This window comes from Coturnix japonica, chromosome 23, assembly GCF_054131305.1.
Source record: "Coturnix japonica strain WE chromosome 23, WE-NBRP24, whole genome shotgun sequence".
In the NCBI taxonomy this organism is placed as follows: Eukaryota; Metazoa; Chordata; class Aves; order Galliformes; family Phasianidae; genus Coturnix; species Coturnix japonica.
In genome coordinates this window covers 8,466,728-8,491,381 of record NC_140685.1, presented here as the reverse complement: position 1 = coordinate 8,491,381, position 24,654 = coordinate 8,466,728, and the positions used below count along the sequence as shown (strand labels likewise).

At 50.9% G+C, this 24,654-nt stretch overlaps 1 long non-coding RNA gene and 1 other non-coding gene across 3 annotated transcripts in view; both read left to right on the top strand.

Annotated features, from left to right (window-relative positions):
- The first annotated feature begins 1,295 nt into the window (after positions 1 to 1,295).
- Positions 1,296 to 1,367, top strand: TRNAT-CGU (transfer RNA threonine (anticodon CGU)). The gene has a single exon. It is a non-coding gene; the product is annotated as a tRNA-Thr (tRNA).
- Positions 1,368 to 7,083: 5,716 nt separating this feature from the next.
- Positions 7,084 to 24,654, top strand: part of LOC107322036 (uncharacterized) — a 36,424-nt gene continuing 18,853 nt past the window's right edge. The window contains exons 1-2 of one of the 2 annotated variants that reach the window (XR_004309256.2): positions 7,084 to 7,380; positions 8,254 to 8,410. This is a non-coding gene — a long non-coding RNA (uncharacterized LOC107322036). Of the gene's footprint in view, positions 7,381 to 8,253; positions 8,411 to 23,809; positions 23,949 to 24,654 lie in introns of those variants that run through there. The other variant, XR_014936862.1, reaches the window with a different exon arrangement.

Sequence of the window (24,654 nt, the reverse complement as noted above, 5' to 3'; positions counted from 1 at the left end):
TACGGGAGGGAGGGGGGACATCGGCCGGGACCCCGACCCCCTGTAGGACCCCGCACGTTCTCCCCCCACGGATCAGGACCCCGCTGCCTTCCGGACCAGAACACTGAGGTAACGCTTTATTTTGTAACTTTCTCCTTTTTGAGCTGCCGTCCCCATCTCCAGGTTTTACTTTTACTGTTGGAGTAAAGGAAGGGGTCGCAGCGCGGCTCTGGCTGTGGAGGTGCCAGGTGAAGTTCTGGAAGGTTCTGTGCGGAGCGGCCGTGCTGTGTGCCCGGCTTTGTGTGCGCTGCACTAACAAGGGGTTACGGTTCTCATCATGAGAAATCACACCCCGCTGCTGGGGGCTCAGCCTGGATCAGTTGTTCTGAGTGCTGCCCTTCTGTGCTGAGAGCTCACAGCCCCGGTTGTGCAAATGGGACTGAGATCTCCAAGCTCCTCGTGGTGATTTTTACCCAGCTCTTATCTTCTGGGGGACGGGGAGAAAGGAAAGGGGTCCTGAGAGCAGGGGGCAGTTCAGGCAGAGCAGGAGTTAGATTGCAGGAGCTCTGACCCCTGGAACCTCGGGTGGTGCCAAGGAGAATCTCTGCAGACAGAAAATGCACCTTGTGTGCACACCAAGGGAGCACACCCACCATTTGTGGCATCAGACACTGATCTCACCCCTGCAGGTGAGCGTTCAACATGTGAGTCTCAAAGCTCGCGGCTCTGATGGTTCCTGGGATGTGTTGCTCCCTTCTAAATCTCCCTTGACCCACACACTGTGGCACTGACTCTCCCTGCTTTAATGGCTCAGCATCAGATCTGCTTTGTGGAGGCAGGGAAGGGGCAGGAGCACACACACAGTGCATCGAACGTTGTCCCAGGTCGCGTCCTGCCGACACGAAGCCGGCACCGCACTCGGCTCCATCCAGGCTCGGCTGTGCCGGCAGGGGGCGCTGTGCCGGGGGGTGCCGGGGGGGTCGCGTTGCGCTGCGGGGCTGATGATGTGACACCGCAGCCGAGGTTCAGCCGGGCGTCCTGAGGGTCGGCAGCTGGGAGCCCCGGGGCGGGGGGGGGGAACACGAATAACTGCGGAAATGATAAACCGCGCTGCGCTCTGACAGAGGATGGTGGGTGGATGTAGGGTGTGATAATGCAGGAGGAGTCGCGGGAGGCGCTTTCGGAGCGGAGGAAACCCCCCCTGCTCCCCCCGTTCCGATCCATTCCGTTCCGATCCGTTTCTGTCCGTTCCGCTCCCCGCGGTTCCGGACGCCGCCGCCTTCCACTGGCTGCTCGCGGCTGCTGCTAGCCCGTCAGGCGCGGTGGCCAAGTGGTAAGGCGTCGGTCTCGTAAACCGAAGATCGCGGGTTCGAACCCCGTCCGTGCCTGCCGAGTGCAACGCGGTTCATCCCCGCCGTGCGGGGCCGCTTCGGGCCGGGTTTGCGGCCGCTTTTTGTTCCGCCGCGTGTCCCCGGGGCGGGGTGAGCGCAGAGACGGCGGAGCAGCGAGGGGGGAACGGGGAAAGTGTGAGGAGCGGCCCCGGTCCGTGGGGAGGGAGGAGGGAGCAGAGCTCCAGGTTTTGCCGGAGGGCGGCGGTGTGAGCGCAGCAAATCACCCGCCTGGATCCCACCCGCGCAGCGATGCCGGGTTCTCTGCGCGTCCCACTTTGTCGCCTTCAAGGCTCCCCAGTCCCTCACGGGCAGCAGTTGTAGGGCACGAGCATCATAACCTGTGCAGAAAGGAACAGGTGGAGGCTTCGTTATAAGCACAATTCCCAGTAGATAAAGCTTTCAGGGCAGCGTGTCGCCCCTGGGAAGTTGTGCTGGGCTTATTGCAGGGATGGGCTGCTGTGTTACATCAGGGCAGATGCTGAGCTGAGCCTCCTGGAGGGGGCTGCCCGCAGCCCTGGCTCAGCAGTAAAGGCTGCAGGTTCCCAGTGACTTCTTGCAGCAGTTCAGGCTGTGAGCAGCTGGATCCTGATGTGTCCCTGTTACCTCTCATTCATGTTGTGTTTGGCCTGTGTTACCTTGGACAGGAGCAGCATCCAGTGTGTCAGCAGGCCCCAGTGGATGAAAAGGAGCAGGGATCCATTTCAGCCAACAAGTTTGCATCAGCTTGCATGGGAGCAAAGTCCAGCCTAAATGATAAATAATATCACCTGCTCATCACTTCTCAGCTGGTCCTGCCGTGCTCACTGGCACTGCTGGGGCTCTGCTCAGTGCTACCTCTGCACTGTTGTGTTCTATGGGAGCTCCTGGCACTGCAGGGCTGTGTTGAGGCAGATCTCTGCCCTCCCACTGCCCAAATCCCCGTCCCCTCCTTCTTACGTGGGAAGGAAATCTGAGCTGGGCTTTGACTTAATAATTAATGTCCTGAAGGTCGGTGAACTTTAATCAAGATGATGACGCACTGATGGTAGCTGCGCCGAGGGGCGGTGTGGGCAGGAGAGCCTTGTTTGTTTTGGACACAAAACCTGACCAAATACAAACCAAAACGTTCAGGTCTCTCATTTGGGTTCCTCTCGGATCTTTGATTTTGCTCAAAAAAAAAAAACACTGAGGAGTCTCCCTCTGAATGTGACACTATTAAATGGGGGTTAAAATGAGGCTCCTTTTAATGGTTAATCATAATGTGTTCTTATTAAGTACTTGAAGTGTGTGTCACTGCTAGAAAATCTTGAGCTGTGTTCGGGTACGGAACCTGCTGAGCTGATGGGCTAATGGGCTTCTTCAGAACCCGGACATCATCACGACCCCTTTGCAATTCCTCTTAAAAATAAGCGTTAAATGAATCACTCCTAGCAGTGGTCTTTTCTGACTCTATTATGCTTTTGGGAGGCTGACAGAAATGCTGGCTTTAGGGAAGCAAAAAGTGAATGGGAACTAAAAGCACCGTGTTCTTTGTTCGGAGTATAATGACATGTACAGCACTTTGAGACCCTCATGAGTGTCTGTCGTGTCCTCCCCAGCATTAGCAGCACAGGGGGAGCTGTGTGTTGGGTTCAGGAATATGGTGAGATCATTCCTGAGCTGTGTGAGCACCTTGTGGTGCACGGCCAGGGCTGTCCCAGGGGCTGCAGTTGGGAAACATGGAGCCGCCTTCTTGGTGCTTGTGCTTTTTGGGTGTCCCTCCATGGGGCAGCTGGCAGCTCTGTGGTCTGCAGTGGGTTTGGGTGAGGCAGAACCAGCACAGCGCCGTTATCTGAGTGGCAAATGTGTGGATGGGTACGTTAACTTCTGAGTAAATAAAGCCCAAACTGTGGAAATCTTCACACGGCCACAGCAATGCGAGTCCCGTTTCCATCCTGCCTGGAATTTAATGGACTGCTGAAGTTTGACCAAAAGGCATTTCTTGTGTCAGAATGAAAAATGACAGATCAGGAGGGTGACTCTGCAGACAAACATATCGATCTGAAGCCTGGGTGACACAGCCTTCCTGGAGGAGAGCCCAGAAGCATGTCTGTGTTTAAAGTCAAATGGCTGCAGCCTTTTACCACTGATGAATAAAAAATGTTTTTGTCTGCATGCCGAAGGCTGAAGCAGAAATGGCTCGATTTGTTTTGCGGGAGGAGCAGGTAGGTGTTTGCGAATAGAAATCCATTGAGTGCTGCAGCTTTCAGTAATATAAAGAAGTAATGACAGTGTGTAGGAAATAAGGAATTGTTCAGCTTTTTTGATGTTGTTATTTCCTTTGAAAACTCTGTTTTATGGCAGCTGTGGGAAAGGCAAACTGAGTGTCCTCGCTCTGTGTTGGAGGTTCTGGGTTACAGTGTCCCCTTCCATGGAGATGTGGGGAGGGAAGAACTTGTGATGTTCCTTCATTGGGAACCGTTTGGGGAATTGCATCTCTGCAGTGGCAGTTTGGTGCTGAGGATGCTGCTGCCTGCAGTTAGTTGCTGATGGTGAGGTGTGGGTGTACCCAGACCAGAGTGCAGCCCCTGGGTGAGGCACAGTGTGATGGTGGTGGTGGCAGCTCAGGTTTGTGAATGAGCTTTATGGCACCCAGCGTCCTTTCTCCCATGGTGGGGAGTGCAGTGGCTGCCATTGCAGCGCTTGGTGCTGCGGTTCCACCAGGGAATGTGTGAAAGCAGAATTCAAGTGGAAGAAGTGGTGCTGGCTGGCAGTGACTGTCAGCAGGTACCAGCTGATGTTCCAGGCAGTGTGTCTCAGCCAGGCTTCAGTCATGCAGGGGAAAGAAGAGCAGGGAAGGGGCGTGGATGGGAGATTTACAGTCTCATTTCTCCTCCCATCTCAGCAGCAGGAGATCTGCTGGTCACAGGAGCCCTGTGCCTCTCCCTTATTCTCTCCTGGCTGTAAAGTGTGTGAAAGAAACACAGGCCCAGAGCCCAGCCCTGTGAGGTTTGTGCACTGGAGTTCTGTCTCTGTGAGCACCCGCTGATGTACCACTGAGAGATGACTGCAGGACGAAGGGCAGTGACATGAGTGCAGTTTTTGCTGTGGCTGGGTGTAGGCTGGAAAAAATTATACTGGAGCTGATGAAATTGTCTGTTTGCAAATGCAGTGCCATGGGAGCAGTCAGACCTCGGATTAATGCGGCTTCCAAACTATTAGACCTCATATTTGAATGGCGATTTATTTCCTTTGCATTCAGCACAATATGGTTCCGTGGGCCTGGAGATGATGGTGGGGCATAGCCTGCCCTGCTGTGCCTTCTTGGGGGTGATGCTCAGTGTGGCTGTGGCCTGCTGGGTTGGTTGTATCAGTGATAACTGGAACAGGAGTGTTGGTTTCAAACAAGCAGCTAAACTAAAGAATTCAAACTGTATATGAATTCAAGGCAAGGATGGCCAAGGAAAGGGTTTAATGTTTGCTGTCTTTCCAGTGGCTGTAAAAACTTACATGGGAAGCTCAAGAATGAGACTGAACAGTCAGCTACTGCTGCAGATCTGTCAGAGGGTTCCTGCAGTCCCAGCCTGCTGCTGCTGTACGTCACTGCTGGGTGCCACAAATGGTCCCAAGAGCAGGATGGTGGCACTGTGCAGAGCGTTACTGGGGGTGTGAGGGCTGTGAAGTGGTGGAATCCTTGTCACTCATTTGATGGGGATTATACCCAGGTTCAAACATGTATCGCGTCACAGGAGAAGGAAAGCAGAAGGCAAGTGAGGCTTTACTGACAGAACTGGGTTCAAAAACCTCGTTTTGTACCCTCTGTGTATAGATGGTGGGAGGATTAGTACCATGGCAACATCTTCCATTTGGAAGTGTCTGGTATAGTCCCACAAGCACTGTCCCCTCTCAGCAGTCGCTGCAATGCTGGGTGCCCCTGGAGAGCCCTGCAGAGAGCAGTGAGCTCCCACGCCGAGCCTCTGCTGCAGCTGAATTCCTGACTCCTGTCCTTTCATCACTCTGGGCCCAACTTAAAGAGTACTTGCAAAGCTACCAAATATAGAACGCTGGCAGCATATTTCACAACTGAAAGTTGCAAATGCTGGAGTGGATTTCATGGACTGAAGCCCCCCATGGAGGGAGCGTTACAGTAAATAATGTTAGTGCATTTGTTTAATCCCTGGGGATTGTGGAATGAAGGATTAAAGCAGGCTAAGGGGATTTCCCAATTGACAGCTGCTCCTCTGTGCACAAACACACCATTTTTTTTAATATATGTAACGTGTTCAGCCACAAGGAATTCAAGCTGCACATGGCGCTGTGCGTAACATAACCACATCTGGCTGCACATATCTGTCTCCCGTGGTAATTGTCTTTAATAGACACAATTGGGGATGAGGTAGTTGTACCAAGAAGAGACACAGTTCTGTGTTTGAACAGGAAACCATTATTTCTGAGCTTAATCATAGCTCGTTAGTGCTTTGATTTTCTCCTCTCTCCTGCAGACACACAGACACACGTGCTTTAAATACGAAGGCCCCGTTTTCTGGTGGGACATTCATCATGTATTGACAGCTGGCCTGGGGTTCTCTGGCTGGGCCTTGGCCAGCAAATGGAGTGTGAGCTGTGCTGGTCTGTGAGCTGAGCTGCAGCTCTACAGTGACACGGGGCTGCTCAGAGCTGGGCAGAGCCCACAAGATGCCACTTGGGTTGGCTGGGCTTCCCATGTGCCCCGATGTGCTGCTGGTGCTGTGCAGAGCTGTGTGGGTCAGGTCCTTGCAGTGCGCTGTGTGCGAATGGTTCAGGAGTTTTCAATCATGAGTTTGCTATTGGTTTAATTACAAACACAAAACTGGCTGATTCTGGGTCTCTAGCAAGGATTGATGTTTTCAGGTGATGGCCTGCAAGTTTCATCCTGTGCCTGCAGTGGACTTTCAGTTATTTCTCGTGCTAATCATAGTATCCAACTACTTTGATGGTCCAGTTTCTTCAGCAAGGGGTGATGCTGAAATACTGTTGGCTGTGAGCCGTGCTTGCTCACATGCTGCTTAGTGCCACATGCTGAAGAGTTAACAAATCAATGGCTCTGCTTGCAGAGAAAGGCATTGCACGGGCGTAGGCAGGATTGTGAAAGGAGGACTTGGGTTAATGCATGTATTCAGCTGGACCAAACTGCATCCCCAGGGTCTGTGTCCCAGGCAATGATGTGCAGCCCAACCTCCCACCCACTGCATGTTGCAGCAGCTCTCTCCAGGCTTCAGAGGTGGCACATCAGCCTTCCATGTGGTGAAGCCTTTGTGAAGGCCCATAAAGAAGCTACTGCTGGGTTATGGGTCTTGTAGAAATGCTTTTTTTTTTTCCCAAACAGGGCTATTTTCAGAAGCAATAGGGTCTGCTGTTCCGTGGTTATTGTTCTGGGCTGCTGTTGGTCTGATGTTATTAATATGTTGGCCCTTTGGCTGCCAAACAGCTTCAACCAAAGTGCCGATGTTTATTCTCAGAATTGTGAAAGTTGTGTTTTACAATGTGATATTTCTGTGACAACATCTGAAGTGAACATGGGGCTCATCCTGCTCCCACCTCTCATCCAGACGGGCTGCAGTCACATTCCCAGCACGTGGGTTCTGCTCACTATGGAGAACATACAGCAGGTGTTTGTGGGAGGAGCTGCAGTGCAGAGACCTGACCCCAGGTAAGGATGTATCCCCTGCTGAGGGGGGCCCTGTCTGCCACCTGCCTGATCCCGTTACCATCACAGCACCACGGGATCCTCAGTGGAAGTGGAGCAGGCTGTCAGCAGCTGAGCAGCGTCTCGCAGGACGAGGCTTCCTGCTGGGCCAAAGCGTTGTGTGAAAGTCTTACCCTGATCTCACAGGACGTGCTTGACATCCAGTACTGGTGGTGACAAGAGGAAGACAAGAGGCAACATTGTACGAGGTTACTGAAAATAGCAAATCAAACAGTTGGTCTGGAAGCCAGCTGAGGAGCTGTGCCATCCACTGCGCTGGGAAGAGCCTCCATTCCCTGGCTCACACTCGTCCTTCCATACATGGAGGTGAGACTCTTGCTATGATTTTCGCGCTGGGTGTTGGTCTGTGTTGTCATGAGTGGTTCTTTGGTTCAGCTGAAGAGCAAGAGTAGTGAAAACACCAAGTGAGAATCAGTAGTTGGTGTGTGTGAGCTGCAGCCTCCGCAGCAGTATGAATCTCTTTATTCCTAAAGGCTGCTGAGGACTTTTCTCTCTAAACCACAGTGATTTCTGCAGCATCCTGAGCCCTTCACAGGGCTGTGAACATGAATGTCCTGCACACAGCTTTTGCAAGCCTTTATTTCTACCAGTGTTCACTGAGCACCACTCAGAACTAATTCCTGAGCATCATTATTCCAGATGATAACAGCGTATCATTTCCGTACCTTCCTTTAGTAAATCTCATTCACAAAGTCCTCATACAGCTCCTCTCTTTCAAACCTTTTTTTTTTTCCCGTGATTCACTTTGCATTCTCCTATTGCTTTTAAGCAACGTGTTCCTTGGCTCTAAATGTTCATCAGGCTTCCGGCCAAGGAACACTTCCTTCTGTGCAAAGGATGACTTTGCAGCGTTGGTCGAGCGTAGCAGTTACAGTACAGACCAGTTCAAGTTCTCTTCATCCCATTCTGCCCACACAAGGCAGGCGGTCACTTGCCACAGCCATAATAGTGCTGCTGCCAAAGCTCTGAGCACGCAGAGGCTCCTGGTGCAGCCTGCAGACACGTGGCTGTGGTGTGTGTGTGTGTGTGTGTGGATGCAGGAAGAAGTTCTGCACGGACACCAGGGATGCACATCTCTGTTCTGCTGAACCCAAACGTTTGAGAGATGAGAGCTGTGGGTGCAGGCTGTGATTTGTTTGGAGTTTGGAGCTTCTCACTCAGCTGATGTTTTCCTACCAGGTACAGAAGAGGTGATGAAAGCGTTCTCGTGTTCTGGGATTTCCATTCTGTTCTGTGAGCTCATCATCCCTGGAGCTGTGCTGCTCAACTCGATGGAGCTGTTCCTGCTGTGATCTTCCGTGCACATCACCGTGATTGCTGACAGCTCGCAGAAATAGTAAGTGACGTCCTCTATCTTTGTATCTCACTGCTTTGCTGTCATAAAGTGTCTGTGGGCACAGTCATGTGTAGGAGCCAGAGTGTTCTGCAGTGTGTGTGAGCTTTGTCCCCTTTTCCTCACTGTGTCACTGGGAGGATCAGCAGCATTGGATTAACGGGGGGTGCAGAAACTGGCAGCCCCTGGGAGCTGCAGGCAGGGCTCATGTGTGGCTTAACATGCAGAGTGTGTAAAGGCATCATTCCAAAGTGACTCTAAGCTCAACCACACAAGGCAGGTGAGGTTGTGCAGAGGAATAACTTTAAGATTCATGTGCAGGAAGGAAGGTTGTTGTCTTTTTTTGTGGTGTTTCAAGTGACCCCTCTGACTGGGCCTTACATTACTGCAGGCCTTGCACTACTTTCTTACAGTACTTTATAAGATGTGTGTGTATGTGGCTGTGGCTTTCCAGAGGCCTCTCAGCGATATGTTGTACACGTGGTGCAGCCGTGCTCAGGTTTTCCCAGCAGTGCAGCACCCAGCTGTACCGAGTGGAAGTGGAAAGGTGCCGGTACAGGAGGGCAGAGCGTGTCCTGCGTGTCCTCTGACATCGCAGCAGCAGACAGCACGTTTACATGGGGAGAAGGGAAGGCTGAGCACGTAGGGACGCGTACGGGGCAGGCAGAGCGAGCAGCTGCGTGCGGGCACTGCGTGTAATGAGGAGCTGCCCATCGCGACCCTCCGTGTGGTTCCTCCCTCCGCAGGGTTTAGGGGCTGCCGGGTGCGGGGCTGGAGCGGCGTCGCTCCGGGCATCGAGCGGCCGCCAGGGGGCACCGTCCGCCCTCCGTGGGCCGCGGGGCGCGCAGGTCGGAGCGGCGCGGCTCGGCTGGACTCTGGCTCGGCTGCCCCGGAGCAACAACACCGGGAGCAGCGCGGGGCGGCTGCGGGGCGGCCGGGAATAGAGACGGTCCCTTCCTGCCGCGTGCGGGGCCGGATGGGCCGGCGGAGCCGCGGGGAGGGCGGGGGGTGGAGAGGGGGCAGCATGGGAAGAGCCTCCAAATTCACCGAGCCGGGTTTGCAGCGGGAGCTGCCCGGCTCAGGGGTGGGGACCGCCCGCTTCCTTAAACGGAGCGGGGAGCGGCGGAGCTGCCCCCTGTGCCGCCCCGGTGTGCGGGGCCGGGCCGACACAACCGGGCCGCGGCCGCAACACGTGGAACAAACAAACTTTCGAGGGATGTGACTGCAGCCGGACGGAAACTGCGCCGCGTCGGGACCGCGCCGTCACGTTGCACGGAGCAGCTCGTCTCTTTCTGGTTTGATGTTTTTGGGTGTTTCGTCGCCGTTATTTTCCCTTCTCTTTTTACATGGCTGCTTTGGGCTCTTTGGTATTTTCCTTTTTTTTTTTTTCTTCTTTTTTCCTCCCCCTTGCCCTGCTGCTGCTGCGTGTTGGGTCGGGACTTTGAAATCACGCTGGGGCGAGCGCAGCGCCTGGGAAGCCGACAGAAATGTTGCAACGTCCCTGGTGGCAACGATGTGATTATTTGTTTCTTTTGCCTTTTGCGAGGGCAAAGAGGAAGGATGGAAAACAAATCTCGATGCGATCGATACCAGCTTCACTATCCGCCCGCGAGCGGTCGGGGCCCGCGGTCGCCCGCAGCTTCTCCGCACGGACTTGAGCCGATCCCGAGCCCTTCCCGGCCGTAACCCCGCGGACCGGCGGCCCCGGGGAAGGGGAGGAGGCCGGGGGTCCCCTCGGCGCGTTCCCCCGCTCCGTCTCCCCCGGCTGTTGTCGGGCTCGGGCTCTTTGCTCTGTTGGAAGCTCGCGGCGTTTTTTGCTCTCCGCGCACGAAGTTCCCCGGTCTGTGCGGTGCCGAGTCACGGCGCGTTGCGGGCCCGGCCCGGGCTGCGGGGAGCCGGCAATGGGGGAGGGGGGCGGCGCGGGGCTCTGCCTCGGACCGGGGCGGTGGCTGCTGCTGCCGGGGGGTCCCCCGTGGCCGCGGGGCGGGGGCCGGGGCTCGGCGCTCGCGATAGACACCGGCCGGAGAAGGGAATTAAAAGCTAGTTCAATAAAAAAAAAATCGCGATCCGTGCCCGATCAGGCGAGCTGAGGGCTGGGTCTTTGCGGGCGAGATGAGAGGTTCGTGTCTTCAACTGGCCTACAAAGTCCCAGTTCTCGGCTCCCAGGACCTGCCGGGCTCGCAGCGGGCGAAGACGGAGCGGTTGGGGCCGCCGCCCCCGGGACCCGGCCTCAGCCGCTGCCTTCCCGTTCCCGGCTCCCCGCGGGCCGGAGCGATGGGACCGAGTTCGTTCTCTGCGGAGTGTAAGTGCGTCGCGTTCCTTCCAGCGCCGGGAGGGTCGAGCCCTTCGCGTCGGGTCGGTGCCGTTGGTGGTCGTGCGGGACGCCGTGCAGTGAGGGCGGCCTTCCTCACCGCTTTCACTTTCAGACAACGCGTCTGTTTTCTTCATTTCGTCTCTTTTTTGTTTTCCCCTTTTTCCCCCTTTTTTTCCCCTTTTATCAGATGTAGTCACACGCACGGAGCGGCCTGGCTCCGCTGCTCCTCGCGTTTATGTCACTGCTTTTTCCCCCCTGCCCATCGGGTGCTCCTTATCATTTGCCTTTGGTTTTGATTCTGCACGCTCTGTGGATGTTGGTTTATGCTCCTTTTCAGGCGCCATGCTCACATAATGCCATGTGTGGGGATATGTGTGGGGATGGCTGTTTGCTCCTCTAGCACGTATTTATCGCTCCCGTGTCATTCTGCATTATGTTGTGCTACATTTTAGGTTCTTAGATTAGAATTATTTCGTGACTCCCCATGGTTGCTTGTTTGTCATAGATGTCTTCCCTTCTCTCTTGTCAAGTCGAGAACAGTGCTCTAGAATTAGGAGGCAGGCCAGCTGGCAGCAGGGTTCTCATGGCCGTGTTCTATAAAAGCAAATGGACGATGGGGTGGCTCAGAAAACACGCAGGAAGGTTTTGAACGTAATTTCTTTGGTGTATTGCTGCCCTCAGTGTGCACAGACACCGACACAACTTTGTCGCTCAGATCCTCTGTGAGTTTTGCAAACAAACCCCAGTTTCGGTGCTGGGTTCTGCAGGCTTTAGCCATCAAAGCACTCACTTTGTGTTTTGCAGTTAGTAGCAGTTTGTAAATGGAATCAGAGAGCACCGCTTGGCTTTTTTTCCATTTTCGCTCAGCCCTCTGTATCCAGCACAGCACATCCAAGGTGTATTAATAGCCGTCCCTCTGACGTGTGTCTGTGCACACGGATGGGTGTAAAGCACTGATCTGTGCACAGTGTCACAGCTGCCCTCGGCTGTGGGCACGGGGCTGCCTTGGGCCCATTCTCCTCTTGGTGCTGACTGGGAGTTTTCTTTGAAAGCAGAACTTGAAGGGATTTATTTTTGCACGTTTCTTATCCCCATACACCCATTTATCCAGAGATCTCAGCCTAGCAGCCACAAAAAGGAAAAGTATGTGAAAGTCCAGAGGAAAGGCAGAAATACTGCTACCCTCTTTGGAGAGGACGCTGCCAGGGGTGCCCTGCTCGCAGCCCTTCCTCCCCGCGGATCTTCAGCTCTTAACGAAATTAATCTGCAGTGAAATCACAGAAATCTGATTCTAATCATCCGCCCTGGAACGAGGGAGCTACGGGACGGCAAGCATGGTGTAAAAATACTTAGAGCACGCGGAGCCCTATCGTTAACATTAAAAGCTGATGGTGTGAAAGGGGGGAGCAGGGGGAAGGTTTCTGTGCCTCCTTAGCACTCTCCTTGCAACTTCTTGTGCAGCTTCTCAGGTATCGCTGCCCAGCAGTGATTGCTGCTGTGGCTGTTGGTGTTGCTGCCCGGGCTGTGTACTGGTGGGCTGAACCGGAGTTTTCTCTTTCATAGGAATCTTTCTTAATTGTGGTTTGCTCTGGAAAGCCGGGTAAGCGGCTGGGTTTGGCTTTTGCCAGACTTAGCATAATCTGGATATTTTTTTCCAGCAGTAATTGTTTTCTTCCTGCATTCAAGCAGGCAAGTTCGGCCCCCAGAGCCCTGTGCTGGAGCGCTGTGCAGAGTTACTGAGGTGCTGTCTTTTGGTTTGGGTCCTTCATTCAATGTCCAGTCAGAGCGTGGTGCTCATAGAGCTCAGTGCCAACACTGAGATGTGTTAAATCTGTTTGTTTGAGCTTCTGCCTCCTTAGTTGCCTCTGGAAATCTGCAGATTCTTGTAATGGTATTTGCCAAGGTGAAAGGACACATTTTTGTCCCAGCAATGTTCATCCATTTGAGCTAACATGGATGCAGTTGTTCGTGGCTGCTGGAACTCTGCTGATGGACTTTCTGATACTTAGAATGTATTTTGTCTCCCCTCATTTGCGCTGTTTGCAGCTATTGTAGCCATACGTGCCACATCGATAAGCGCTCCCCAACTTCTGTTTGTGCCCCAAAGAACACGCAGTGCCACGCGGATGTATTTCTCAGCATCTGTTTTACACTGTTCAGTTTAAACATTCCCTCTGAATTAAAGCTCAGGCTGGAGGAGAAGAGAGCATTCCCTCATGCCCCAAATGACTTTTTGTGGGTCAGATTACAAAGCAAAACTATCCTATTTTATTTTTGCATAGTATTGCTCCGAAGGCTGGACTGGGGGTAGGCCACGCTTTAGCACTTTCCAAATGCTAAATAAGATGATTTGAGCTTCTGCTGCAAGTTGTGGACAAGCTCTTAAATTACTGCTTTTAGCTCCGGAGCTTTCAGTAACGTGCTTTGCTCTCTGGGATGCAGGCTCTATTATTTCCCCCCCACACCCCAGTTAATAATAATGGGGCTTTGTTTTATTTTCACTTCTAAACTTTATGCCTCTCTTGCTAATGTTTCTGTGTGTACAAATGCGCTTTCTTCATCCGTCAGACTTGGCAATTCTTAAGCCACAATAAACTAGTTCTGGGCAGTACAGCAAGGCTCTCTATTTATCAGGGCCTTTCTGGGGAAGTTTATTACACTGCAAGAGTGACATTTTCAGCCTGCTGAAAGAGTTGGTAAATATTTGGCAAGTCCTACTCCTTCAACAAAAAAGGGGCCATATTTTATCTGCGATAAGGCCTGAAAGAAAACTGTCTGGGCTTTAAGGGCCTGAGTTGTTGGGCAGAGGGGTGGGGTTCGTGCAGGATATTCATTGAATCGGACCAAAAGAAATTAAATGTTTGTCTGTGATTTAGGAACCGCTGGTCCTCTATGTTTGCAGATAGAGACCTTCAAGCCAGGGTTGTATTTAGAGTTCCAGAAGGGCACTGAGCGTGGCAAGTGCAGTATCTACATTACAGGTTTATGTGATCAAGGAGGGAAGGTTAGATGGAGGCTGTGCCTGCTATCAGCCCTGTTGTTTGGTCTGAGCTTTCGCAGAAGCCTGGCTGAGTGTTACAGCCCTGCACACTGAGTGCACAGACTTCTGTAGGCCTGAAGCACCACCTCGCAGACCTCTCCTTTCCCCTGGTTATTGGCACTGCCTTCAGTTGGCAAAGCCACGTGCTCTGTGCCAGCCCTGCTGCAGGCCAATCCCTTCTCATGCAGGGGCAAGCCAGCTGGAGGGAGTGCACTTTTCCCTTCCTACTGCTGGCCTGCTTGAGAAAAGCCTTCCAGCTCTGCTGGCTTCATCACTTCCCTTCCTGGGGACCCAAAAGTGATGTCCCAAAAGGGAGAGGAGAATCAGGAGTGCCTCCAGGGCACAGCCTTTGGGGCTTCAGCTGCTTCCTGCAGTCCATGTGCCATCCCTGTAAGGATGAGTGGCATCTGTGTGACTTCAGCACAGTGTTGTCTCCCTTTGCCAGGTCTTATTTTTGCTTGGTAGAGAGGTTTCACCTTTCTGCCTGGCTTCAGTTGCTTTAGGAGAGGGAGTGAAAAGAGTGTGTGTGCACATGGTGGTACTGATAGGGGGATTACAGCTGCTTGGATCTCAGAGAGGGGAGTGTCAGTGTGGGACACTGTGTGCCCCATCTTTGCTGGGGGCAGAGCAGCACTCTGAAATCCCATCACCAGTGTGTTTGTTTGCATGAAGCCTTCTGTGAGCCAGCAACAGTGTGGAGAAGGAATGCTGAGGCTGTAGGAAATGATCCAGGGGTGATGCTGGTCCAGCAACAGCTTCTGCTTCCCTGCCTACCTGATGGGCTGCAGGTTAATGGCATATTGCTTTAGCAGTAAATAATCCAAGTATTTCTGGGGCACTGCTCAGTAGCTGTGGTTTGTATTGATTTCCTGGTGTTCACATGGATCCTGGTGCCCTGTCAGCTCAGGAGCTTTATGTTGTTGGTGTTTTCCCATCTGTGGCAGCAGTGAACCTTTGTTCTTCCCCTCTGCAGACAGAAAGTTTTCTCCAGCATCCTGCAAGTCCACGAGTGTGTGGTGTGCTCACATTGTGTGGCATTGTGCACATTAGTGACACCACTTACAGGTCTGGGATTGGAGTCTTGACCGTGCCTGCTAGTTCTGCCACTCATTAACATTGCCTTAACTGTATGCCATCCCATCCCACCAAGCTTCTGCAGTCTTGCTCAGGCAGCTTTCATTCAGCAATCTCTCCTTGTCTGGTAACTCATAAAATACTGTGAGAAATGTGGTTGGAAGCGCCAACATTGAATTCAAGCAGCAGCTTGCAGAAGCTGATGGACACCGGCCTGATGATGTGCTGAAGTTAGTTGTGCTTTTGTGCTTGTGGGAAGAAATGTAGAGCTCTTTAGGAGCACCTCTGTTGCTCTGTGCCGCGCGGGGCTCAGCGTGCCCTGCTGCTGGGAGGGTTACATTCCCATACAGCAGTGCAGAGTTTAAGAAATAAAACCCAGAAGCTGTTTGATGCTGAGCTTTGTGACAGAGTGCTGACCAGGCCGAGTTGGGCAGAGCAGCTGTAGCTGAAACATCTGGAATAATATCACATTTCCCCAAAACGGAGCTCTCTTTAAGAGCAGCAGATTGCTGATATTTGAGAGGGTGGAGCGAGCGACAACCTACCAACGCTGGAAAATGAATTAAGAGCTTATAGAGTGAAACTCTGAGAGTTGGGCAGGAATTCATACTGATCAAAAGATGAACAAACTGGGGGCAGTGGGACCCGGCGGGCAGTCAGCACTGCAGAACGGGTTGTAGCAAACTGATCTGTGAGTTTGGAGCCAGAATCTGCATGAAAAGTATTGCATGAAAAGAAAGATGGTTTCATAAGGAAGGATTTGAATGCAGTTAAAACGTGCTAGGTTTTAAACTATTTGTGCTGTTTTGTTACTTTATGGAAGATAGAAGTTCCTCAGTCGCACTGTTGTGGGTGTATTTTACACCTGAAGGGTACTTATAAAAGTAGATCCAAAGTCTCGGTTGCATTTAAAATGTTTTAAATTGCAAAATCTGCTTTGACTACAAGGATATTTTGTATAATTGGGACTTCATTTGTTAATTTTGAAAGAAATGTTTCTGGAGGAGGAGAATATTCCTATGCAAACACAGCCGTTCTGCAGAGCAAGAAGCAGCGAGGAAGGAGCTTAATCACGACTGAGCTTGCCCAGTCCGGTTTAATTTGCCTTTGACCATAAAACCAAGCAAATAATGCAGTGACTGGAAAAATGTAATCAGATATTTATGGTATACAGCAGGGTTTTTTTGGGTGTTGTGGATTATTCAGCAATACAGTCGAAGGCATTTTAATATATTGGGAGTGTCTGTTTCACAGGAGTTACATGTGCCCCAAACCAGTTTGAGTCTGCATTTTAAAAGCAACTTAGATTGACTTGGCTTTGAAACAGTGGCACCGAGAACAAAATTCAGCTGAATAAATCAACCTGAAATTGTTAAATCTGAGTTAGTGAGGAGCTTCAGGAGCGTCATCCAGAACAGTGTATCAAAGGAGAGAACTCCAGCACAGCTCTGCCCGTGTGAGCTGCAGCATTAGCTGCAATGCTGAGAGCTCTTTTCTTAGATGAGAGCTGTGTTAAATTTAGCTCCAGGATTCACATACTGCACTCACTTCATTGGAAGGGTTTGGTTTGCATGTAGCATATTTCAGCTAGCTGTGCATCTCCTTGGGGAGTAAATCACAGCCTGAATGAGAACATTCACACACATTTATGACATTAGTGCTGTGTGCCATTGGAGGCTCTGCATGCGTTCAGGCTGTAAAGCTAGCACTATCTCTGCCCTTCCTGGGTTCTCAGACTCTAACCAACCGTTCAGAGCAGTGAGACTCAATGAGAGAATGCTTTTCCCGTGTCTTGCAAACTTCTTTACCTTTCCCTTTAAGATTTCCACCGGAGTGAGCTCTTCTCCCTCCAAACGCGGCCCATGTGAGTAACTGCACTTGTATAACTCGTTGTCTCACATGCCCCAAATAAAAGTGTATGAACTCCAAAGAGTAAGGAAAACGCTTAAGAGCCAGTTTGAGGTGTTATGTAATGGTCGTTACATAAAGTTTTGGATGTCTTTATAGTTCAAGGCATTACTGCCTTAAAAAAAGACCAAAAAAAAACCTCCACAAACTGCAGTTTTGTTTCAAAACATCTGATAGGAATTTAAACTTATAACGTAAATTGGGATTGGTGGCTGTTTGAGTGAGTGTGCAGATCTCCAAAGACACAGCAGGTTCGCCCTGAAACATCTCCTGGGAGCTGTGTGTGCCCCAGCAGGGTTTGCCCCGTGCTGCGTCAGTTTGGTGCTGGCAGTGATTGTGGATGGGCAGCCATGAGTGCTTTCATCATCTCACAGCAGTGTGCGCAGAAATGAACCTTTGCAAAGTCTGCAACTTTTTGAACTTTAGCCCTTTTTGAACTTCAAAGTGCATTTTACAAATAGAAATACGTTGTAACTCGCTGCCCACCTTTGTTAGGCACCAGAGCTGGTGTTGCACAGTCTGCTGCGGGGCAGTGATACGCTCTTCCTCTCCTCCATCATCTTCTTGAGTAAATACATGTGGAATGGAGGACCTTAGTTGGTCCTCCATTCTTAGTTAAGAAATGGGATATATCCCAATCCAGCTTCCAGAAATCGGGGGGACCTAAGGGAAAATACCAGCCTCAGGCTGTCCATGGAAAAGACCCTAAAACTTGTGTTTCTGAAGCTGCTCCGCCAGCAAGGTGTGCTTGTAGCACTCAGCAGGCACCAAATGGTGCAGTCCTGCTTTTCTGGATGGTGCTGTGGCTTTCTAGTCTGTGGCAAGTGAATTTGAGTTTCTTTAACCTGCTCTTAACATCAGTGATGTTAAGAACACGAGCTCAGCTTTGTGTTGCCAAGTCCTGTCCAGCTGAATTAAAGGAATGTAGCAAATGAGGAGGAAGGTCCTGTTACTGCTCTAAGGAGGCTTCTGCAAACACAGGGTTGGACTCAAAACCAGAGTATTCCCGGTGTATCCAGCTATCTGTAGGAAGCATTTTGAAGTTTAACATTGTGAAGTAAAGCTGAAATGAGAGAGCAGGTCATGTAAATTCTCCCAGAGCAGCATTACAGCTTAGCAGGGGGTTCCCTAATGATGCACTTTTTCCTCCCTGTGGAAGACTGTATATCAATACTTGTATCTGTTCTCTTTCTCAAAGGAGACCTCCCTTAGAGACAAGTGCCTCTTCTGTAATCAAACCTCCTGCGCTCTCCATTGCTGATTGGAAGTCGATTTGCACCTGCTGTGCTTTAATTGGAATCTCCTGTCTGGTCAGTGTTAAATGGTTTTATGGGGTAGAACATGGGCATGGTGTTCCCTGCTGCAGGGCTGCTCCAGCTGGCACTCACACACCTGCCTTGAGATACAGCTCTTGTCCACCCCTCCATATCTCTTTGCAGTGGTTTCCTTGGCCACTGAGGAGGCTCTCAGCTGTCCCTTAGGAAAAGGAGCTGTCTGCTCCCCTGCTCCTCTGCTTGCTCCTTCCTGGGGGCTGGAGACAGTCTGATCTCCCAGGAGTTGTGATGAACTAGGAATAGTCCACCTTCCTAGGAAAGGCTAAGCACAGTGAGGAACATGGCCAGTACTGTGTACACTGCAGCAATGAAACATGAGTTTATGTGGCCACCCATAGCGGATGTGTGTTTTATGGCTGAGTTCTTCCATGAGATGAGTGCTGCTAGCGGTGCAGCAGTTCTGATAATGTGCTTCGTATTTCTTTTGAGGACACTTCTCAGATATAAAATATTATAAATTATGGTTGGGAAAGATCACCAAGATCATCTAGTCGAACTAGATGAAAATGTTTGTGAATGATAATAATTGCTTCATGTTTTAATGCTGATAAATAATATCCATATGCCATAATACCCGTAATCTGGGGAGCCATGGGGAGAATGGCAACAAAAATTGCAATTAAAAAGAAAAAAAAAAAAAGTTTGAAAGCAGAGTTTGGATGAATTCTTAGGAGGGCACAACCATGGGAATATTCTTACAACCTTTCCACTTATCAAGCCTCAAAGAACTGGAAAATGGGGAGCAGTACAACACCAGTTGCATCCACTTCGAGCTCCAGGTCAGTAGCATGCTTAAGCACATGCTTAACTTCAAGCATATGATTAATCACATCCCTGGTCCACAGTATAATTAAATGTGTGCTTAAGTGCTTTGTACAGCACAGTACCAGCCTGCAGGCGTACTCTGCATACTGGTGTGCCTGAGAAAGTGGTGAATCAGAAAGTGATTTTTGGCTGGAGTTTGGAAACCAGCTTGAAAGAGCTGGTTAGGCACCCAGGTCTCATATTTGAATAGCTATGGAAAAGCTAGTCTTGTTGGCAGAACAGTGTTAGTAGCAAGGTGTGGCCATTTATTTTATGGTAATTCCCTAGTTTTGTTTAAAATGAAGTTATTTAAAAATCCCTTTTGCTTAGCAATTTCCTGCTGTTCTCCTGCAATGCTTTGCTTTCCTTAATGCCAGCCAGACTTGATTCTGCTCCAGCAAAACCAAGTTTTCCTGGCTGCTTCTCTCCTAACTTACTGGTCAAAGTGCAGGTAGATTCCGAATTGGAGGCAGTGCTGGTGTGTCGATGACAACAGCACACCCGCCTCTCCTACAGGTGATCAGTCCAGGCACAGATCTGCAGTAGTGCCCTCAGCTGGGACCCAGCAGGTATGTGTGCAGTGCTGCAGTGGGATGCCTGCAGTGCTGTGCTGCATGGCTGTGCCTGTGGGCCACTGCAGAGCTCATGGCCATGTGCTTGGCATGGTCCTGGGCAGAACTTTGGCCTGGGACTTTTCCAGCCAGCCCTGGATATGATGTGAAAGTCTGTGTGGGCCGGGGACCATTATTAACAGGCTGTTTGGATGTGGCTGCCCTGTGTTGGTGGCAAGGTGATTTCAGACTGGACTGGCTGGCCCTGTGCTGTTTAATTTACTAGCAGTCATGAAGCCTCTTTTAGCCAGAGCTCCTCCCTTGGAGTTTTTTCCTAGCTTTCTCCCTTCCTGTCCCATTCCTTGTGCCAGCTACTTTAATGCATTCGCCTTCAGACCAGCAGCTCCTTCCCCGTTGCTCTGGGATTGTTTTGCCAACGTTTGACCATGCAATTTGACTGGGCATCGCTGTCAGCCTCTTCTGTGCCAGGCTGAGCTGGATAATGGTCTCTTGCTGCTTGAGGTGGGTATAATGTGGAGCTTCTAGAAGACGTTTTGATGACTAATTGTTCTATTTTATGTATTTAAAGTCAGTTAGGTGCCATAATTTCCTTGTTCTGGGAGGTCTCTGCATATAAATGCTAGTGAGGTCACAGTAATGAGGCAAGTCAGCGCAGTATTAAATGCTGCTATCTGAACTATTGGCCTCCTCTGTTGCTGAAAGGTGGGAGAGTAGTTTTCCAAGTAGGCTCCATGGAAACTCTGTGTAATGTGTTTGATTATCCAACGTTGTCATTTTCAAAGGGACCAGTCAAGATTAACAGGGCCTAAATGTACCATCCCCTAAATATAACTCTGGCTTTCCAGCTCCTGTTGATGGTGGCAGAGGTGTGAGAGCAGAGAAATGATGCTCCAAACAAAAGAATTCAAAAGAAATGAAATGTAAAATGCCTATGGGCAAAACCACCCCTTGTCAGCCCTGGGGAATGGGTGCCCCTCCAACAGTGCAAAGGTGTGTGTTCATGTGTCTCAGCACAGAGAGGACGGTGAGCTTGATGTCCTGCATGGAAGCTGGGCAGTCAGTATGTCTTCTGATGTCTGGCAAAGTGAGAAAGTTCCTGACTTTAACTAATGTGTGTATTTTTTGTTTTCTTTTGGGTGCAAGAACCAATGAGCCCAGCTAGGATGGTGACTTCTAGAGCACACTTGGGCTTGTGTGAAGGACAGCCGGATCAGAGTCAGACTGTGGTGGCAGGTTCCAAAGCTAATTAATGCCCTATTAGTAACTCATTTGTGGCTGAAGGGATTTCCCAAATGCCAGGCACAGTTGTGCTGTGCCAGTCTCTCTTGGGGCGGGACTCGTTTAGCATAGATTGGACTGCATTCAGGCATGCATTCACCCTCTCGCACTGCAGTTAATATTTTCTTGGGGACCTCTTTTAATTTTCAAGATGATGATCAGCCCAGTGTTGGTTTTGAGAGAAAAATCTGAGAAACGCTTCTTTTCAGAGAGTAAATCCCATAAATAACTGGATTTTGGAAGGCTGCTTTGCCAGTATTTCCCCACAGCAGCTCATTACTTTCAGGGCCCTGTTGGCATCGGCTGGCTTCTCGGTGCTGCTTCCCCTGGCTCGCTCACCTGGAGCCAGCCCTGCTTTTGGAAAGCAGAGTGCACACGGGGTCCCTGAAGCACTGTGCACACTCAGCAGCTCTGAAGGCAGCTCTTTGTCTCCATCAGGCTACCTGGAGTCAGCTCTGCGGCCAGCTGAAACCAGAGGCTGTTGGCTGGGCAGAGCAGGATGGCAGCAGGCAGCCGCTGTCACAAGGGCCAGAGCCTCCGCTGTGAGCGAGTGTTACTCATTTGGTAATACCAGTCTATTCCAGCTGAGGATCTGCCCCTTTGTTTTGTGTATAGGACAATTTGTTTTCAATTTTTGTTTCTGAAATGAAACTGTCAAGATGAAATTCACACTTAAAAAATTGAGGGAAACGGCCCTTTGTGCGTTACTAACAATCCTCTTCAATGACTAAAGCTGGAAGGATTTTAGGAACAGCATTCACTTCCTACCTTTGGTTTCTTTTGGTGCTGCTCTCGTGCTTTATGAATTTCAAACCTTAACAGGCCAAAAAGCCGTCAGTTCCAAACCCTCCTCGTGATCTCAGTGTAACCGAGGGACCTGTGCTCTGATACTCAAGTCTGGCTGTCCCTCCTGTGGCACATGCAGCCACGTGCTGCCTTTCCAGCTCAAGAAGGAACACGTAAACCCTCCATGATGGGGGGGGTGCATCCATCCCCCAGGAGCCTGCCAGCTACCTGGTGTAAGTAAAACAGGATGAGAGAGCCTAACCAGGCTGCAATCTGCAGTGCATCCAGCTGCCTGCTGTGCTCTGCCATGCTGAGCTCTGTCTGCTTGTGCTGGGCCTGGCTGCTGGGCAGGCTCCCTGCAGGGTCTCACCAGGTTGTCTTCTGAGTCAGCACAACAGCGGTGCTGCAGGGACCTGGTCCTTACCTGGGGCTCTTTCCAACTACAAAGAGCTGTTTATTGCCATTCCAGGAGGAAAAAGAAAAGAAAGAACTTTCTGAAAATAATAACAGCGTGCATCTCATTTTAATTTTAGTCTTAGGAACTACTTGGTGCTCATTACAAAGGAATTGATTCCTTAAACGAATGAAGCAGCAGCGCTTCATTCCCTGCCTGCAGTGTGGGACTGCTGACGCTCTGACTCATGCTTTGCATCTCCCAGGATCTGGCTTTTATGCTTCATTTAGGACACCGACGTCATTAGCATTCACAGGGCTCCCGCTTTCCTCTTTTTTTTTTTTTTTTCACCACTGTTACATTTTTATTTTTTTTTTAAAGATGCAAATAATATTTGGATCAGAATCACAGCTCATGTTTTATTACCAAATCAGGGCATAATGGTTGCTTTCATTTAACTTTCAAGCTTTAGAAGAAATTCTAAATGAAAATAAGGTGCGGCTTCATATGCAGCAGTGAGAAGGGCTGAGGGATCTGCTGGGTGCCAGGCTGGCTGCTGCCAAGGAGCATCATTCGCTGGTGAAAGAGGTGAGGACGTTCATCTTGTGCTGCACGTGGCTGGGACCTTGGGCTGCCCGGACCTCAGCATTCCCATTGCATGTAGAACAGCTGCGCCGGCCCCGGCTGTGTCCCTGGAGATGGTATGTTTGAACGGCAGCGACTCCAAACACGGCGCAGTTCTGCAGCTCTGCAGCTCAGCCCCATTGTTCTGAGGCTGGATGTAACACAGCGGTGTGTAAGTGAGCCCTGCAGAGCCTGGGCTGCACGGGGTGGCACCCAAGCTGTGTGAGCTCACTGATCACAGAGCACCTTGTGGGTTATGGAGACAATGTTGTGTTTGTCCTAACCTGTAATTGCTGGGAATAGGGAAGAGTGTCCTTTGTTGAGGGGCAGGGCATTCTGAATGCAAGAGGGGGAGAAAAAAATAGTGCTTTGAGTCCTCAGTGCTTCCCTGCTCTGCTCCAAAGGCCCTGGGAGCCCCGGAGCAGCTCCCAAAGCCCTGTCCTCATGGGCAGCAGTGCTTGCCCAGCCCACAGCATGTATAGGGATGATGGTGCCCATCCAGCACCCCACAGCGAGCTCAGGGAAACAGCAGGGTGGGAGCACGCATGGGAATCTGCCTATGGATTTTGTTGAGTCCGCTGCCATCAACATTCAAATTACCAGTGAGTTAAAAGAAGAGTGCTACTCCTTGCACTACGAACATGCTGGGTTGGGCTGGGAATTCCAAGAGGATTTGTAAATGAGGGTTGAGAATTCCCAGCCAACCACTTGGCACCTTTTTAGTAGGAAAAGTATAGCTCTTAAAAATCACATAAACTGAAAGCGGTTGAGAAATCAGTGGCAATTACTTAATTGAACTCCCAGCTTTATTACTAAATCAAGAACAACTGCTCGTGCAGCTGTGTGGGCGCTGTGACCCATGGCCACGGGGCTGCAGTCACAGCGTGCACAGCGGGTGCTCACCAGCGCTGGGTATCTGTGTCCAGTGGACAAAATGCGGTGCTCTGAGTGTTTGCAGGACCAGCCATTGCTTCATTTTGCCCCAGTGATGTGGGGGGCATTCGAGGGTTGCTTACAATGAGGTGTGCTTTGTGTGATGGCATTTCTGCCGAGTGACAGACGAGCCATCTGGCATTACGCTGAAGTGCAGCGCAGCGTTTGCTTAGGAGGGAGCCTGCAGCAATGACAAAGCAGTTCCACACCTCCGCTGCCTGTGTCACGGCTGGTCAGCATGGCTGGGCTGCTGCTGGTGGATCAGCAAAGCCAGCATGAGATGGCAGAGCCGTGCTGGAGCAAAAGGAGCCCATCAGACCTCTGCCCTCCTAGGGACATGGAGGGGACTGAGCGGCAGCAAGAAAAATGAGGGACTTTCAGGGGCAGCTGTGTTTTACTAACCCAGTCATAATGCCCCTAAAAATCCTTATTGTTCTTGCAATGGTCAACTGTGACCTCCGGCACGGGGAGGCCTGGAAGGTAAGCACGAGTGCTGGGCACAGAGCGAGCACGGTAGGGCAGGTCTGCCTTTGGGAAGGCTTGTTTGCAGGCTGGAGTGGTGTTACAGGCTGGGGAAAGAGTTTTTGTCGGAGTGGATTGGAAAAGCTTCACTGTTAACTGTGGTGTGGAGAGTGTTTCATTGTTGCATGAATCTTGGGGCACGAGAACTGGAACACAAAGTGGGAGAAATGAAAGAAACCAAGCACTTTCCCTCCCTGTTGTATCTGTCTCTCATTTCTGGCTATCAGATCAAAATGCAGCCAGGGATGTTCTTAAAGCAACCCCAGAGACACCAACCTCTGACCATGGCACTCCAGCAGGAGCATGGCTGGTTAACAGCAAAGCACTGGGGAGCAGGGGGGTGCACCCCAAGCCACAGAGATTTACTGGTCCTTTACTTAGCATTATAAACTACTCCACTGGTTGCAGGGCAGTGATGGGACATGGGAAGGTGACCATGCAACATCACCAGTGTGCCTGGGCAGCAGGGAGCACCGACTGCTCCACCACCAGCTGCAGGGCTGGGCGGTGCCTGCCTGTGTCACTGTGCCCCTATTCTGCACAGCTGTTTGCTTGCTGATGGAAGGGCTCCATCCTGCAGTGTTCCTGCTCATGTCCCTTCCTGTACCATCACAGCACTGTATTAAATTTATTCTTTTCATGTTTGGGAAAGCGTTGGTGGTTT